Source organism: Phascolarctos cinereus, unplaced genomic scaffold (genome assembly GCF_003287225.1).
Source record: "Phascolarctos cinereus isolate Bilbo 61053 unplaced genomic scaffold, phaCin_HiC Scaffold_726;HRSCAF=1367, whole genome shotgun sequence".
Classification (NCBI taxonomy): Eukaryota; Metazoa; Chordata; class Mammalia; order Diprotodontia; family Phascolarctidae; genus Phascolarctos; species Phascolarctos cinereus.
Window position 1 is genome coordinate 89,183,490 of NW_027556098.1, and position 18,030 is coordinate 89,201,519.

General features: G+C 39.2%; 1 protein-coding gene across 1 annotated transcript in view; it reads left to right on the top strand.

Annotated features, from left to right (window-relative positions):
• The first annotated feature begins 1,085 nt into the window (after positions 1–1,085).
• NFKBIZ (NFKB inhibitor zeta) overlaps positions 1,086–18,030 on the top strand; it is a 48,190-nt gene continuing 31,245 nt past the window's right edge. Inside the window, exon 1 of the mRNA XM_078146668.1 lies at positions 1,086–1,222. The gene's annotated coding sequence lies outside the window, so the exon portion shown is untranslated. The remainder of the gene's footprint in view (positions 1,223–18,030) is intronic.

Below are 18,030 nucleotides of genomic sequence, written 5' to 3' on the forward strand. Positions count from 1 at the left end.
GTTCTGTTGAAGAGCATGATTTTTATTATGTATCACAGAACAGGATGACTGAATTATGAATAACTTGCTTAAAAAGTTCTTGGTCGTCTGCTCTTTAATCCCCCTTAGCCTCCGTTTCCTATCTGTAAAATGGGAATAGTAATAATAGCACCTACTTCACAGTGCTGTCATGAAAAACAAATGGGATAAGGGGAAGGGAAGGGAGTAAGTATTTCTATAGCACCTATTATATGCCAGATGCTGTGCAAAACACTTACAAATATTGATCTTTACAACTGTGAGTTTTATTCTGATCTGCATTTTACAGTTGAGTAAGCTGAGGCAAACAGGTTAAGTGACTTGGCCAGGGTCACACAGCTAGTGTCTGAGCCTGGATTTGAGCTCAGATCTTCCTGACTCCAGGCCCAATGCTCTATCCTATATGCACCACCTATAGTATATGTGAAAATAACGTGAAAAATGCTTTCCAAACCTTAAAGCTCTGTATAAAGGCTAACTATTTTTATTATCCATTAAGGCATACAAGGAGGTCCTATTTGCTTGTCATTCACATTTCCTCACAGTTAGATTTTTTTTTTTTTGGTAATGCAATGCAAAAGGTGGTAACCTCCCAGAGACTTTAAGAGGCTGTCTCAAAATTATGTACAGAATAATGAAACTCAAAATGAACGTGAATCCCAAAGAAGTAGTGATGAATTAATACCATCAAATTTTGACAGTTTAAAATATATTTTTTAAAAAATAGCTTCTTTGACTCCCTTGTAGCTTCGTTCCAGTCCAGGTTTTCTAGAAAGCCCCACTGGGGAATGTCCAAGACTCATTCAGTACCAGCTTGGGAATTTCCACTTAGCAGAAAAAGTCCAAGAGTATATCACATCCCCTCCCCCTTCCCTACCCTCCTGGTTGCCCACGCAGTAACATATACATAAGTGGATGCCCCCTGTTGTACGGATTAACCCTGAGCTTCCCCCACCCCCACCCTTTTTTACAACTGGTGAATTAAGATAGTTTTATAATACAAAGAGACACAGAGAGATCGCTTTCTACTTGTCACAAGGTCAGGCTGCGGAGCAAGCTAGCAGAAAGCGCTGGGCATGTAACCTCAAAAGGAAATTCAGATCATCTTACATTGGCACAAATGTGGTTTATTATTGCTGATTATACCTGGAAACAAATTCTTTGTTTTTAGGTATATGTATGACTTGACTCTTCAGACATGAAGGTATTGTTTTCTTTTTATATAAAGTGAGTATTTAAAAGTGTCTTAAATGCTAATGTTTTTCTACCTTTTCCTATCATGACAATGGTTACTTGTAGGGAGCAACTATATTATTTTGTGTGTGTGTGTGTGTGTATGTGTAATTATGGAAAGAAGACTTACAGGAGGCAGACTTGTAGGAAATAATTAATGAATGAGTTCACATTTTGGATTCTGTTGTGAATTGTGTCTGCTCCGATTGGCTAAGGAAAGGCTGAGGGGACTGGTGGTAGCTGATTGAAAGAAAAAGTGGTGATTGTGCAATATCTCTAATGTAACAGTTTGTTTATAATCAGTGATATAATTAATGTCTTTAGATACAGCCATACAGGAAGATATCTGGTTATTATACAGTGTGTATTAATTTGAAAAAGTGTGCATTTTTAGAAGATTTTTTAAAAAATTGAGTAGTTCAGAGTGCTTTCTTTGTAGGCATTATTACATAAATCTTATAATCCTGTGGAGTTAGAGACAAGTGTGTCTCTGATTATTTCATAAATGAGAGAGATTGTAGCTTACCAGTTCACAGACTCATAACAATAATCTATATAAAAATATTCACCATTAAATTATCCTTTGAAAAAAAAATAATAGCCAGTATTTATATAGTACTTTGGGGTTTGCAAAGTGCTTTACAAATATTATCTCATCCTGACAACAACCCTGGGAGATATGTACTTTATTAACCCCATTTTACAGATGTGGAAACTGAGGAAGGTAGAAGTTAAGTAATTTGCTAAGGATCACTCAGCCAATAAGCCTCTGAAGCTGGATTTGAACTCAGGTCTTCCTATTTCCAAGTTAAGTACTCTATCCACTGGATCACTTAGATGCCTTTATAATAAGGACATAAAATAAGGAAGAATTTCCTAGATGGAACCAACTTTGAAGATTCTTGCCCAAGAAATGAAAATTGTTTATTTAAACAACAAGGTTAAAAAAAAAAAAGAAAGAAAAACCAACAAGGTGGGGAATAAACATTTAATGAGTACCTACTATGTGCTAGGCACTGTGCAAAGCACTTTATAAATATTAACTGACTGAATCCTCACAACAACCCTGGGAGGTAGGTGCTGTTATTATCCCCACTTCACAGTTAAGAAAACTGAGGCAGACAGCGGTTAAGAGATTTGCCCAAGGTTATATGGTGGATGAGGACAGATTTGAAATCAGATTTCCTGATTCCACTCCCAGTGCTGCGCTGACTGTGCCACCTGGCTGCCATGGCGGCAGCAACTACAGCTTCCAGCACTACCAACAGACACAAGCTAATGTTAAAACCGGCATCTAATGAGAAGTTTCCTGACTTGGTACAGTTCCTAGACCCGACACTGATTGTTTCTGAGAAATAAGAGCTATTTCCCTTGGGTCACCAGCTGGCTACGGCGTTTCACATGGTGGTTTCCCTCCCGGGTTTACAGGAAGCTCAGGAGGCAGTAGTAGATCTTCATCTTGCGGCTTGATTGGCCTGTGGCTGAACTCCTGAGGGTGAAAGCAGTGGATGGTTTCTGTCAGGCCAGAGTAGGTCACTTCCTGGGTATCTGTTGGTCTATTCCTCAAGATGAATACTAGAAATAGTTTTTAATAAACATCATGGATTAATTTTTTAAGTCACAGTTATAAACTTTACTGTGAATGTTTAAAAATACCTTACTGAGAAATGGTTCGTGAGCACCTAGAAAAGGAAGCAGTGATTACCAAAAGGCAACATGACGCGGCTTTGTCATGATAGGCCATGCTAGAGTAACCTTATTTTCTTTTCTAATAGGTTTGTTTACTAAACTAAGCAATCAATCAAGGGCATGCTGTAGGTTTTAGCAAAGCATTTGGTAAAATATCTCATACTACTCTTTTAAAAACAACGAAGAGCTATAGATCAGACAATAATACAAGTAGATGGATTCAGTACTGGTTGAATGGCTTGGGCCCAAAGAGTACTCATCAGTCGTTCAATGTCAGCTTACCAGAAGGTCTCTAGTGGAGTGCCCCAAAGATCTGTGCTTGGCCTTGTGCCATTTAACACTTTAATCAACGACTTGGATAAAGGCATGGATGACATGCTCATCAAATTTGCGTGTGACACAAAGCTGGGATGGATAGGTAACCACACACTGGATCCCAAAACATCTTGATAAGTTGGAGCATTTGACTGAATATAATCAGATGAATTTCAACAGAGATAAATGTACATACAGTTTTACATTTGGGTTAAAAAAAATCAGCTTCAGATGTATAGGATGAACGAATGAATGAGAAAGCGTTTATTAAATGCTTACTATATTATTTTGTGTCCTGGGTATACAGATGCAAAAGTAAGATAGTCCCTGCCCGCAAGGATCTTATATTCTAATAGGGAAAGACAATACACTTAGGAGGGTACAGTTACTGGGTAGATGGCAAGGTTCACAGGTACTTAGTATGAATGGTTAGCATGGATGGCAAATCACCACAGTGTAGAGGGCACAATGTCAAGGCCTGGGTCCAGAGGGTTCTACTTCAAGACAGAGGGGAAAGGCTTGGCGTTTGGGGAGCAGAGTAATTGGTCAGATGGCAACCTGGGTTTCTAGGACAAAGCTGCACGGTGGATGGTAAGACCCAGGGGTCTGAAGGGTAACCGTTATGGATAAGTAATTATAGTTGGTGGCTCCTTCCTCAACAAAAAGGTTCACTGTGGCTAGTTCCCATTTTGTCAGCTTGTATGTATCTATATCCACCCTGAGTCAAGGGACTAAAGGAGTCTAGACCTGTGACTGTTGGGAAGGGGGAGAAGGATGGAGGGTCAGCACCTACTCTAGGCTCCCTCCCACGAGGGTGAGGGTGGGGGTTGGCATCCGTTCAGGAGGGTGAAAGCTGAAAGTGTGGTGTTGGCATGAAGGTTGAGCAGTAGTAGAAAGGAGGGGGAAGAAGGGATATGGAGAGGGAGGGAGCTTTCTTGGTCTCACCCCCCCCCCCCCACCAGCACCATCTTCCCTTAGCCATCCTAGACCTAGAAGCTACCTTGGTAAGGAGATAGGCAAGAAATAGATGGCAATTTGAAAAAAAAAATACTCTGGGGTTTTGGTGGACTGAAAACTCAGTCTGAGCTAGCATGTGATATGGTAGCAAAAACAAAAAAACCCTGACATGATCTTAGACTGCATTAAAGGGAGGCTTAACTTTCAAGAATAAAGATGTGGTTACTCTTCTGCACACTGCCCTGGTCAGACCATATCTGGGGTACTGTGTTCAGTTCTGGGCGCCACAGTTTAAGATAACATTGAGAAGCTGGAGAACATCCAGAATGATGAAAGGCCCTAAATCCATGTCATGTGAGGATCAGTCCAAAGAAGTATTGATAAGAGGGTGAGGCAGGGTGGGGGGATTATGATAGCTATCTTCAGATACAGATACAGATGGGAGAGATATTAAACTTGGTCTGTTTAGCCCTAGAGAGATTTAGGCAACTGATGATGTAGTAGATAGGGGCACAGGACATTCTGTCAGGAAGGCCTGATTCAAAATCTGGCCTCAGACACTTACAGTGTGACTCTAGGCAAGTCATTTCACCTCAGATTCCTCAACTGTAAAATGGAGATGATAATAGTGCCTACCTTGCAGGTTCCTGTGAGGATCAAGTAGGATAATATTTGTAAAAAGTACATCAGGGAGCTATATGATAGGAATTGAAGATAGACTGTTCCTATTAAGAACAAGGGATGTCAGTTGGACAGCCTGAGTGTTCCATTGGTACTCTCAAAATGTCAGAAGAAAGTAAGACTTCCAGCATATTGGATGGACCCCTTCTGGATAATTTATGGGAAGACATAGAAAAGTGTCATAGAGAAAGGGCAGGCAGGGATGGGTTGCTCTCTGCATTATTGGAGATGCCTGGCATGTAGTAGGTGCTACATAAATGCTTATACCCTTTCCCCTTCCCTCCTTCAGAAGGTGGAACCAGTATTAGCTGATGGAAATTGAAACAAGAAGGATTTTGGTTTGATCCCATGAAAGACTTCTGAATAATTAGAGTTGCTCAAAGGTGGAACGAGATGCCTTGAGAGGAGGCAGATTCTTTCTTCTTGGAGATCTTTAAGCAGAAACTGAATGATCACTCATCCAAAATGTTATAACAGGGATTTCTCTGGGGCCTGGGTTGGACTAGATGTCTGCTGAGGTCCCTTCTAGCTCCAAAACTCTGTATTTTCTGGAAAGTAAAAATTATCAACAAGGCGTAAATTAACTTAATATGACTTTGTTCTTGCATTTAACACTGGTTAAGTTTTTACTCTGGGATGTATATCCTTAGTTACTCTTCTCAGTGGGAGCAGTGCATATATATGTATATGTAGAAGTGGAATTCAGTATCTTCTATAGATGTTGTATGAAGTCAGCAATACTAATAACTAGCATTTATAGAGCTCTTTTAGGATTGGCAAACATGTGGCACCTATTAATTCATTTGGCCCTCATAACCTCTCTGAGATAAGTGCTATTATTATTCTTTTTGTAGATGAGGAAACTGAGGCACAGAGTAAAGTGACTGGCTCAGGGTCACACAGCTATTAAATATATAGGGAAGATTCAATGTTAGACCTTCTTGGTTCCAAGGCTTGCACTCTATCCACTGAACCACCCAGCTTGATTTAGAAAGTGCTTACTACATGTCAGTCAGCCAGTCAAGCATTTATTAAGCACCTACTATAGATGGGGCCCTATGCTAAGGACTGAAGGTACAAAAAAGAGGCAAAAGATAGTTCCTGCCCTCAGGGAACTCACAATCTAATGGGGGAGACATCAAGCAAACGGATATGTACAGAAAGCTATATACAGGATAAATGGGAAATCATTAAGGGGGGGAAGCAATTAAGAAGGGTTGGGGAAGGCTTCCTTTAGAAGGTGGCACTTTTAGTTGGGATTGAAAGGAAGCCAGGGAAGGTAGGAGGCAGAGATGAGGAGAGAGAGCTTTCGAGGCATGGAGGACAGTCAGAGAAAATACCCAGAGTTGAGAAATGTTGTGTCTTGTTGGTAGAACTGCACGGAAGGCAGTCAGTGGATTACAGAGTGATGCAATGTGGAGTGTAAGATGTAAGATGACTGGAAAGGTAGGAGGGGGCTGGATCATGAAGGGCTTTGAATGCCAAACAGAGGATTTTGTATTTGATCCTGCAGGTGATAGGGAGCCACTGGAGTTTATCAGGAAGAAAATGACATGGTCTACCCTGTGCTTTAGGAAGGTTTCTTTGCTAGCTGAGTAAAAGATGAACAGGAGCAGGGAGAGACTTGTGACAGGGAGTACCAGTGGGTACCAGTGGGCCATTGTAATACTCCAGGCCTGACATGATGAGGGCCTGTACCAGAGTAGTGGCAGTGTCAGAAGAGAAAAGGGGACTGTAGAATCATCCAGGTCTGGCAACTGATTGTATGTGGGGAGTGGGGAGGCAGCTAGAGTCAGCTTAAACTGATGCAGGAGAGCCGATTGTTTTTTATTTTTTTAATTTTTATTTAATTTATTTTGAATTATCAACAATCACTTCCATAAGCTTTTGAGTTTTAAATTTTTCTCCTCCTCTCTCCCAACCTCCCTCCTCTAGATGGTGTGCAATCTGATATAGGCTATACGTAAACATTCCTATTAAACATATTTTCACATTAGTGATGTTGTAAGTAAGAATTAAGACCAATAGGAGGAACCACCAGAAAGAGGCAACAAAACTCAACAGAAGAGAAAAAATAGCAAATAGTGTGTTTCGATCTGTATTCCAACTCCATAGTTGTTTCTTTGGATGTGGAAAACATTTTCCATCATGAAGCCTTTGGAGATGTAGGAGAGCCGATTGTTAAAATTTCAGTGTGAGCATTTGCACTTGGGAAACAGGCACAAATGCTACAAATCAGGACTTGATTTATTGTTTTGCTGATTGTCTGGGCTTAAAGTGTGGAGCCAATATTAATAACGCAACTTAGATTGGAAAGTCTATCTTCCAGAGAGCAGGTTGTTAAACCAGCCTGCTCTTTTGTGGGAGTGAGATGAAGATGACACTTTTATTTCTACTAATGCTTGTCATATACCAGTCTTCCTCACTGATCTTGTTTCTGATGAACTAATTTCCTGTTCTTTGGTGCTGGTATTGTGTGATTGTTGAAACATAAGTTTATAAAAAATCCAAGAATCATGGAAGCTACAGCTAATGGCATGAATGACCCTACTGGGTCAAACAAAGGCTGAAATATTAAATGGGAGCTCCAAAGAAGAGGAGTAAAAGATATCATCAAAAAAAAATATTTCATCAGGGAATTGTGTAATAGGAATAGAAGACAGGCTGTTCATATCAAGAACAAGCGATGTCAGTTGGACAGCCTGAGTGTTCCATTGGTACTCTCAAAATGTCAGAAGAAGGCCTCCAGAGTATTGGATGGACTCCTTCTGGAGAACTTATGAGAGGAAATGGAAAAGAATTATGTAGAAAGGGCAGACAAGGATGGATTGCTGCCTGCATGATTGCAAGAAAGTCCTGAACTGATGAGATCCAGTTGAGTTTTTGAGTGTGTAAAAAAAGCATTGTGCTAGCTCCCATGGGAGATGAAAATTTTTGAGAAGCCATGCTTTCTGTTGTTATGCAACTCACAATACTACACAATACTACAACCAAGACTGCCCTCAGGCAAAACTGTTTTTAAAACCTTTTAAAACCTTTTAAAAAACCTTTCCTGTCAGCACCTCTTCTTGGACACAGCTGGGCATAAAGCACTGGAGTCAGGAAGACCTGAATTCAAATGTGGCCTCAGAAACACAATATCTCTGTGTGACTTGGGCAAGCCACTTAACTTGTCTGCCTCAGTTTCTCCAACTGTAAATAGGGATAATAATAGCAACCTCCCTCAGAGGATTGTTGTGAGAATCAATTGAAACAATATTCATAAAGTGCTTAGTATAGTGCCTGGCACATGCGTACTTAATAAATTGTCCCTCTATCTTCGCTTCTGATGCTTTTTTGTCCCTAAGAATTTCATCCCACCTCAGGTTGTCTCATTAATTTAATATGAGTTACTGACATTTGTGGTGTTCAGTTGAATTCAATTCAGGAAACATCTACTGTGTGTCAAGCACTATGCCAAGCTCTGAAGGTGTACAAATAAAAACTGAACAGTCACTTTTCTCAAAGACCTTATTTTTTATTGGAGGAAATGACATGTACAGAGTTAAATAAATATGAAATAATTTCTGGATGTGGGATTAGAGAGATTAAGGAATAAGGAAAGCTGTCTTTTAAGAGATGGTATTTGAATTAAGGTTTGATAGGTTCCAGGGGTTCCAAGAGGCAGTGGTGAGGAGGGAGAACCTTCCAGGCATGGGGAATGATAACCTGAAAGAATACAAAGATGAGAGGTCGAATGTCATGTAAGCAGAACAGCTGGTAGGACACTTAGGCTAGAAAGAGTATGTGAGGAGGCATCAGCTTGGAAAGGTAGGTTGGAGCCAGATTGTGAAGGGTGTTTGGGATATGGAAACAAAAACAAGTCTCTTTTCAAGGAGCCTACATTCTATTGGGAAAAGTGATGTGTTTACATACTTATAGTATGTACACAAAGTAATTTTTTTGGGAGGGAAGGAACTGGCAACAGGGGATCAGGGAAGGCCTCATGCTGGAGGTGGCACTTGAGCTCAGGTTTGGAGGAAGCTAAGGATTCTAAGGGGGCAACTAGATGGTGCAGTGGATAGAGCACTGGGCCTGGGGTCGGGAAGATCTGAGTTCAAATCCAGATTCACACACTGACTAGCTGTGGGACCCTGGGCAAGTCACTTAACCCCTATTTATCTCAGTTCCTCATCTGTAAAAATGAGGACACCTTGGAGAAGAAAATGGCAAACCACTCCAGTATGTTTGCCAAGAAAACACCATGGACAAATTCATGGAGTCACAAAGGACACAAATGAATGACTGCACAACAACAACAGGGATTCTAGGAGGTAGTAGAAAGGAAAGGCTGCATTTCAAGGACAGGATGATACATTTAGAGCTGGAAAGGATCTTAAAGGCCATCTAGTTCAATATTCTCATTTTACAGATGAGGAAACCAAGCCCTAGAGAGTGAAGTAACTTGCCTGAGATCACACAGGGAGTAAATGGATTTGAACCCAGGCCCTCTGACTCCAGAACCCATCTTACTTTCCACTGCACCATCCCCATGGGAGGACAGACTTTGCAAAGCTACACACGACATTGAGAGATGGGAAATAGAATGTTGTGTTTGAAGGACAGTGAGCAGACCAGATTGACTAGAACAGCATATATAAAGGGGAGTAATTTGTCATAAGCCTGGAAAGGAAGGCAGGTGATAAAAGGCTCTGAATGCCAGAGTAATATTTTATCCTAGAAACAGTAGTGAGACATTGGAACTTATTAAGGAGAGAAGTGACATGGTCAAACCTGTGCTTTAGGAATATCGATTTGGCAATTGTAGAGGGTGGACTGGAGATGGGAGAGGCCTAAAACAAGGAGACTAATTAGGATATTATTACAGTAGTCTTGGTGATAAGTGATGAGGGCCTGAATCAGAATGGCGACTGTTAGTGGAGAGAAGGGTACAGATATAAAAATGTGATGGTGGTGGGATGCATAAGACAAGGCAACTGCTTAGTCTGAGGGAAAGTGAAAGTCAGGATGACTCCTTGGTTGCAAAACTGCCATGGCCTAAGAATTTGTCATTTAGGGGCTGGCCTACTGGTGCTGAGCCTTTCTGTACTTAGCTGTTCTGATGATCAAAGTAAATTAATCAATCCATCAACAAGCCTACTTTATCAAATGCCTACCTTGCATCAGGCATTGTGCTAGGTACTGGGGATACGAATATAAAAACTAGACAATTCCTGCCCTCAGGGTATGGGGAAAACAATGTATGTATGTACAAATAAATACAAAATTTATACTCAGTAAACATAGGATATTTCAGTGGATCAAGGAGAGGAACTAGCAGCTGGGGGAATCAGAAAAGGCCTTGTGTAGGCAGGATGAGCTAATCCTTGAAGGAAGCTAGAGGATCTATGAGGCAAAGAGGAAGAAGTGCATTTCAGGCACGAGTGACAGACAACGGCAATTGGTGAGGACCCCGAGGGAGTAAAGAGTGAAGATACCTTTCTGACTGTGAATGTGGATGTGGAGATGCCTTCCACGTAAAAAGAAAAGTTAGAAAGAGGAGGTTCAGGGACCACATTCGAAGTCTTTCTAGCGTAGCAGGATCTGTCATATCTTGTGCTTCTCCGGCAAAGCCTTTAAAAATCTGGGGTCACTCCATTTCCCAATCAAGGAGTGGAGTAGGATTCTAGTAGTATAAACAGCATAAAAAAGTAAGAAAAAGAAGCACGCGAGAGGAAGCAAAAATACTCGCCAAGAAATTGTAAATGACTGCAAACTACTGTTATTTACTGATTGATAATTCTATTCCCCAAAATATGTATATTGATTTTTGGTAGATTAGTGTCCACATGATTAAAGAGGACTTTTAATATAAGTAAGCCATTGAGACCCAAATGATTGAAATTATGATGGTATAATGATAATGGTGGCTTGATGTTTTTGGATCTTCAGCTACTGTATTTATTATGTGCTAACTTATGTACACGTTGTCTCCTCTATTAGAATGTAAGCTTGAGGGAAGGGATTGTTTTTGCTTTTTCTTTGTACCTCCAGCCTGGCACATAGGAAGAGCTCAATAAATGCTTGTGATTGATTACTTGATTGTTTGACTGACTTGATCAGGGACCACTTTTTTTTTTAAGAACAAGCTTGGGCATAACTGCTAGAATTGTAGACAGAGATGTTTGCTCTACTGAGCACACCTTCCACTACCCTTCCATCCATTTGCTTTCCTCTGAGGAACCAGGAGCTTGGGAGAGATTCTTCAGGGAATTCCATACCTGTGGTAGCATGTTTGAATGGGCCACCACCCAAAGTAGCTTCCTTATGCATAAACTGTTGGCAGCTTACCCAGCCCTCACTCCTGATTCCCAGTTTTCTATTTATAAAGGAGAATGGGGAAGTGAAAAAAATAATGTCTTCACATACAACCTCTGAAGGACTGCTTCATCTTCAGCTAGAACTTGTAACTGTACTCTGCATTGTCTGCCATTTACTATATATGATTCTAACAAGTCTAGACACAAGGTCTCACTCATCGGATGGAGCCTAGATACACAAAGGAAAAAAAAAGAGAAGGGAGATTTAAATAAATTTGTGTGTGTGTGTGTGTCTGTGTGTCTGTGTGTCTGTGTGTCTGTGTATGTGGCTGTTTTGGAGGTAAGGGGAAAAATCGAAGAAGGGGTGTTGCTCAGAGTGGATGGCATGATGGCAGAACTACTCAATTTTTCTCTGCCAAAGAAAATTATCTTTACCTTGGAAGGATAAAACAACAATGATTAACAGGGAATTGAAACTCAGGATTAGAGCACATAGCTGTCCTCAATCAGTTCAAGTCACCAGGCCAAGACAAACTACACCCAATGGTGTTGGCACCCACAGAACTGTTGAATGTGACTGAGTAGACGTTATTCCAGTGCTGAGCACAGTGCCTGGCACATAGTAGGTATTTAATACATGTTTATTAATTGTTTGGTTATCAGAGGAGTGGAACTGGTTGGTGTCATGGCAGGGAAAGCTTTTGTATTGGAGAGGTAGGCCATCAGCAAGAGCCTGGCCATTTTGCTAGTAGTTTGGGACCAGGTATAAGCTCACCTAATGGAGTCCATGAAGAGTATAGAGCCGAGGTGAAAAGTAAAATGCTTAACCAGCAGTCCTACAGACTCACCCTCCCAGTGGACTTTACCAGTAGTTATGAGGTGTTACTGAATCCTGTTTTAGGTTTATTTTTTTGCCAAATGTAACACTCTGTGAATGTTCTGTGTTTAGTATTCCTTCTGTATATAAATTCTTGTTCCGTACCTGAGTCATACCGTACCTTTTAAACGCCCCTTTTGAGGAAACCCTATATGTGAACCTAAACTTGAATCTTAAGCAATTTTTCCTGCAGTGTAGGGGACTTAATGAATCCAAAAGTGTGAGAAAAGAGAGTTCATCCTCCCTCTCATTAAAGGTTAGGTTCCCCCATTTTTGAACTCAGGCAAGTTGCATGCCTGTATCCACAACAGATGGCCCCTTTAGAGAGAGGAAATGGGATCATGCCCCAGCTCCTTGGGCCCAGAAGCAGGTCCTTATGGTTAGTCTAACAAGAATTTATGACTAGAAAAGCAAGAGGTGATGACTAAACCAAGAAAAGGTCCAACAATGTTACCCACCTCCTGACATAGAAGTGATAGACTCAAGATGCAGAATGAAACATACATTTGGGATGTGGTCAATGTGGGAATTTAATTTGCTTGACTCTGCATATTTGTTACAAGGGTTTTGTGTTTATTTTTCCCTGAGCAGGAGATGGGGAGATATGGGAAGGAGAGAAAAATAAATGTTTTTTTAATTGGAAAAAAGCTTTTAAAATCAAGAAGAGGTCATGGTAGACTGACTTCATTTCCTTTTAGGTTAGGCAGGGTTGCTATAATAAATGGTTGTTGAATGACATATACATAGAATGCTAGGTTTTTAGCAAAGCTTTTGTCAAAGTCTTGTGGTTTTCTTTGTGTGAAAAATATCTTGGTATTTGAGTGTCCTGCAAATTCATTATGAATCAACAGTGTAACATGGCAGCTAAAAGCTGAGCAGTCCCAGCCTGCATGAGGTTCAGAATTAGGGAGCTTGTGGTCATGCTGCAGCCTATTCTGGTCAGGGCACATCTGGAGTCATTTTGATCTGTTCTGGGAGCTACATTTTAGGAGAGACATTGACAAGCCTGGGCATGTCCAGAAGAATTTCACCAGAATGGTGAGGGCATTAGAGTCCTTAGAATAGAAAGATTCAGACCTGCAGAAGAGAAGGCTTGGCAGAGGTAGGGGGTGTGGTGGTGGAGAGAGGCATGATTGTAAGCTTTAAGCATTTGAAAGGCCGAGGTGTGAAATTCGGATTATTAGATTTGTTGTGTTTAGCCCCAGAGGGCAGAGCTAGCAACAATGGATGCAAGTTCCAGAAACACAGATTTAGGCTTGATGCAAGGAAAAAAAGTTCTTAATAATCAGAACTCTCCAAGAATGGAATGAATTTCCTTGGGAGAGAATTGCTTTCCTTTCATGAAGGGTTTTCAAGTAGAGGCTTGATGCCACTTTCCACGCCTCCAGAATAGGTCGGGCTAGATGACTATGATGTTCTTTCCACCTCTGAGATTCTATCGTTCTGTGATTCTCAATAATAAAGGTTGTCAAGAGCAGACAATTCAAGGGCTGGAAGAGATCGTGGATGTTATCTACTCCAACTCCTACTTGAAATATGAATCTTTTCCTACCACACTTCTGACTTCTCTGGGGTCTTTGGAAACACCACTAGTTCTTGTATTTGAGGCCTTGCTTAAAGATGGAGGTGATTATACTAGATCGGGGGTGTCAGGCAATTGGGAATTGTGTAACAAAAGAAGTAAAAACACAGTACAACATAGATAATATTAACTTGTGGTTTTAAAAGCCAATCTACAATTTTTAGGGATCTGTTTCTATATAAATTTGACACCATTGTACTAAATAACTTTTTAGGGACTTTTTCATTCCTATGATTTTTTTTTTTAAATTTCAGAAAGAAGGGACTTTAATCTGAGCTCCTATTGAAAGGCTTTCAACATTAACATAAAGACTTAAGCCATATATATCCATATATAGGGATATATATGGTTTATGTATATAAACAATATAAAAAGGTTTATATATGTAAACCATATAAAAAGATATAAAGATATTGGACAGTGTTCAAGGCCAGATAGAACAAGACTATAATCTAGAAAAAGGAAGTGGTACCACATAATGATGATGATATTAATAACGATCACTTACATTTACATAGTGCTTTATGGTAAGAAGGTGCTTCTATAAGTGCTATCTTTTTTCATCTTCACAACTTCAACTTAGTATAAATATTATTACACCCATTTTTCCTATAAGGAATCTGAAGCTTAGAAAGGATAAATGACATGTCCAGGGTTACATATCTAAGCAAATGTTGGAACCAGGACTCAAAATCGAGTCTTCTAATTCCATGTCTAGTGCTCTTATAGTGAGAATGTGAAGACTAAGGGTGGTCAAAGATATTTAGCTTACCTCACATTTTCACTTGAGGCTAGAATTACCGTAATAGAAAAACTTGAGTATTGATGTTAATTAAGCCTCAAATTTTTATAAATTATAAATAAACAACAGTGCAAAATTGTTTTTGAGTGGGCCACAAGTGTTCCTTAACTCCACTGCAAAATTATGTGTGTGTGTATGTAATGCTAATGATAAGATTACATGATAGTATGCAGTACTAGCATTTTATAATATTTTGGGGAATCAAAAAGAAAAAAAAGATTGGAATTTATTTTATGTATATTAAGTATAATCAGAATGGAGAGCTTTCTCATTTTAGAGCTCTTTTCTTAAAATTCATGAGAGAGGATTAAATATCTATAATTATTTGTCATTTTTAGAGATTATTTAGTAATTGTAAAAGGATATCTGGAGATGATTTGATTTAGGAATTTATTTTTGAAATGACGTTGAGCCGTCCTGTGAGCAGCTGGAAGGACATTAGGGCCTGGAGCTCTATGAGACTTCAGGACTGCCACCAAAACATCAAATATGAACATTCCCCAAGGGATGCTATATGATTCTATCCTGGAAAACCATAATCTTACACAAGAGTCAAAACTGTGGGAGTCCCAAATGTCGATGGGAAGGCACATGATGGGGGTAGGCTGCAACAAATTAGCAATGATGATGTGTAGGCAATCAGTAGTATAAAAGACATAATAGAATTCATGTGTGACCAGAAAAGAATGTCATGTAGTAAGAGTGAGAATTCACCTTTAGACAGGCTGAGTATTGCACTTATATCTACAAAACATTCAAGAATCTAGACAAAGACTCAGATATATTGGGTAGATCCTTTCTGGAGATTTATAGAAGGTCATGGATGAGAATCATGTCAGAGAAAGCGTGGATGGAGTGTAATCTTCAGTGGTGATGAGAGTACCTGAAGAGGAGATTCCTATCATCCTCTTGCTAATATGGTACAATATTTATAGTTAGATCTGCAGAAAACAATAATCTCTAAAAGCTCTGGTCCAACACATTTTGTTTGTTCTTAACCTCCCCCATAATGTTTATACACGGTGTTCCAAAGGTCTTAGTGCAGTTTTAAGCTTTAAAAGTTATTAAAGCATAAAACTACATACTTGAAACTTATAGATGTCTGATTTACAGAGAACAAATCAAGAAGTTTTTTATAAACTCTTTTTAAATAGAAGTGGAAAGGGGAAAGTATAATTAATTTTCAGGATTAAAAAAGTACAATATACAACCAAATAGAATGATTTTATTCTTTGGCAAAGGGAAGGGTGAGATAATATGAAAGATATTTCAAAGTAAGAAATGGCCAATTTTGACTCAATTCATAGGATCATAGATTTCGAGCTGGAAGGGACCACAGTGGCCATCAAATCCAGACCCTCATTGTATAAAAAAATAAAAAATTGATGACTGGAACAGATTAGGAACGCAATATCCAGAAATGAACAAACATAGTAGCATTGTGGTCAATAATTAGCCAATCAGAATGAATTTGTTAAGTACTTAGTATATACCAGACAATGCACTCAGTGCTGATAAGCAAAGCAAGACAAAAACAGTCTCTGCCTCAAAGGAGTGCACGTTCTAGTAGGGGAGAAAATGTAAATAATTAATTATATACAAGATACATGCAGAGTAGATTGAAGATAATGTGAGAAGGGAAGGCTATAGGAACTGTCGTGGAGGAAGGAACCCAAAAGGCCTCTGGTAGAAGGTAGTGTTTGAGTTGATAAATTCAAAGATCCCAAATGCTGGGTAAGAGTTCACTGTTATACAAAAGCTTCTGAGCAGACTAAAAAGTAGTTAGGCTCCAAATGTGTACATAACCTAGATAAAAAAGGTCATATCATAAACAAATTAGAGGAACAGGAAAGAATATACTTTTAACAATTATGAAGAAGGGTATATATAGTTCCTGATTAAATAAGGGATAGGGATGATCACAGGAGATAAAATTGTCAATTCTGATTACATATAATTGGAAAAGTTTTGCACAAACAAAATCAGTACAGCTAAAATAAGCAAGAAAAAAATTGCCTAGGAGGGAAAAGCTGTTTGCAGCAAGTTCTCTGATAAAGTTCTACTATCAAAACTATATAGGAAAATGATTAATGTACCTATAATTGTAAAGTCAATAACTTGACTTTAATAATTTTGATCTCAATATTTATTTTAATTATGTGTAAATTGAGATTATGTATAAATTTTTCACTAATGGTCTGTTGGTGTAGCTATGGATTTATATAGCCATTCTGGATAGCAATTTGGAACTCTACTTGAAAAGTCAGTAATCTACATATCCTTCATTCCCACAATATATCTATTAGATTTTTAACTGGAAGAAATGAAAGAAATTAAAGAAAATTCATATCTATAAAAATATTAATAACTGTACTTGTGTCAAATACCTGGAAACTAACTGGGAAACAGCTGAACAAAATATAGTATGTAAATGCAATGGAATATAATTGAGTGGTGAAAACTGATGAAAAGGTAGGGATAGAAACCTTGCCACAAATAATGTAAACACAGAAGGCCCAATTTTCTTTATTTTTTTTTTAAATTTTATTAATTTATTTTGATTTATCAACAATCACTTCCATATGTTTTTGAGTTTAAAATTTTTCTCCCCCTTCCTCCCTACCACCCTCCCTGAGATGGCACACAATCTGATATAGGCTATACATTTACATTCCTATTAAACATTTTCACATTAGTGAAGCTGTAAGTAAAAATTAAAACCAATAGGAGGAACCATCAGAAAGGGGAAACAAAACTCAACAGAAGAGAAAAAAAAAATGATAGCGATTCAACTTCGGTAGTTCTTTCTTTGGCTGTGGATAGCATTTTCCATCACAAAGCCTCTGGACATGTCTTAGATCCTTGTAATGCTGAGAAGGGTTAAGTTTGGAGAAGGCCCAATTTTCAAAGCATTTGAATCAATCAAAGGTATAAAACAATACAAAACAAGTCCTTAATCAATATGAAAGGAGCTGGAGTATGTTGGTCATTGTATGTAAGCAGATGACACTACATAGGAAATATTTTGTGAAAAGAATCAGTTGTACCTTGTAAGGGGAGCAGGAAATAGGTCAGTTTGGTAGGAAAGGGAATATATGAAGGGGATTAAAATGAAATAACACTAGAAAGATAGACTGAATCCAGATGCAAAGGGCTTTATATGCCAAACTGTGGCGTTTATATTTTCTCCTAGGGGCAATAGGGAACCACTGAAAATTTTTGAGCAGGGAACTGACATTTTCTAACTTGAGCTATAGGAAGATTATTTTAGCAGCTGTGTGGAGGATGAACTGGAGAGGGAATAGCCTTGCAACAGTCCAGGTAAGAAGTGGGGGCCATGTGAGAGGTAGAGGAGATAGATACATGGAGGTATGGAGGAAGAGTTGACAGGAGTGATGCGTGAGTGAGTTAGTGGGATGATGAGTGAGAGGGAAGATTTTCAGATGACTCTGAGGTTTTGACCTGGAGTGAATGGACAGATGATGGTACCTCTAGTTTAGGGGAAAGGTGGTTTTGGTGGAGAAGATGCTGAGACCCATAATGGACACATTGGGTCTGAGATGCTCACGGGGAATCT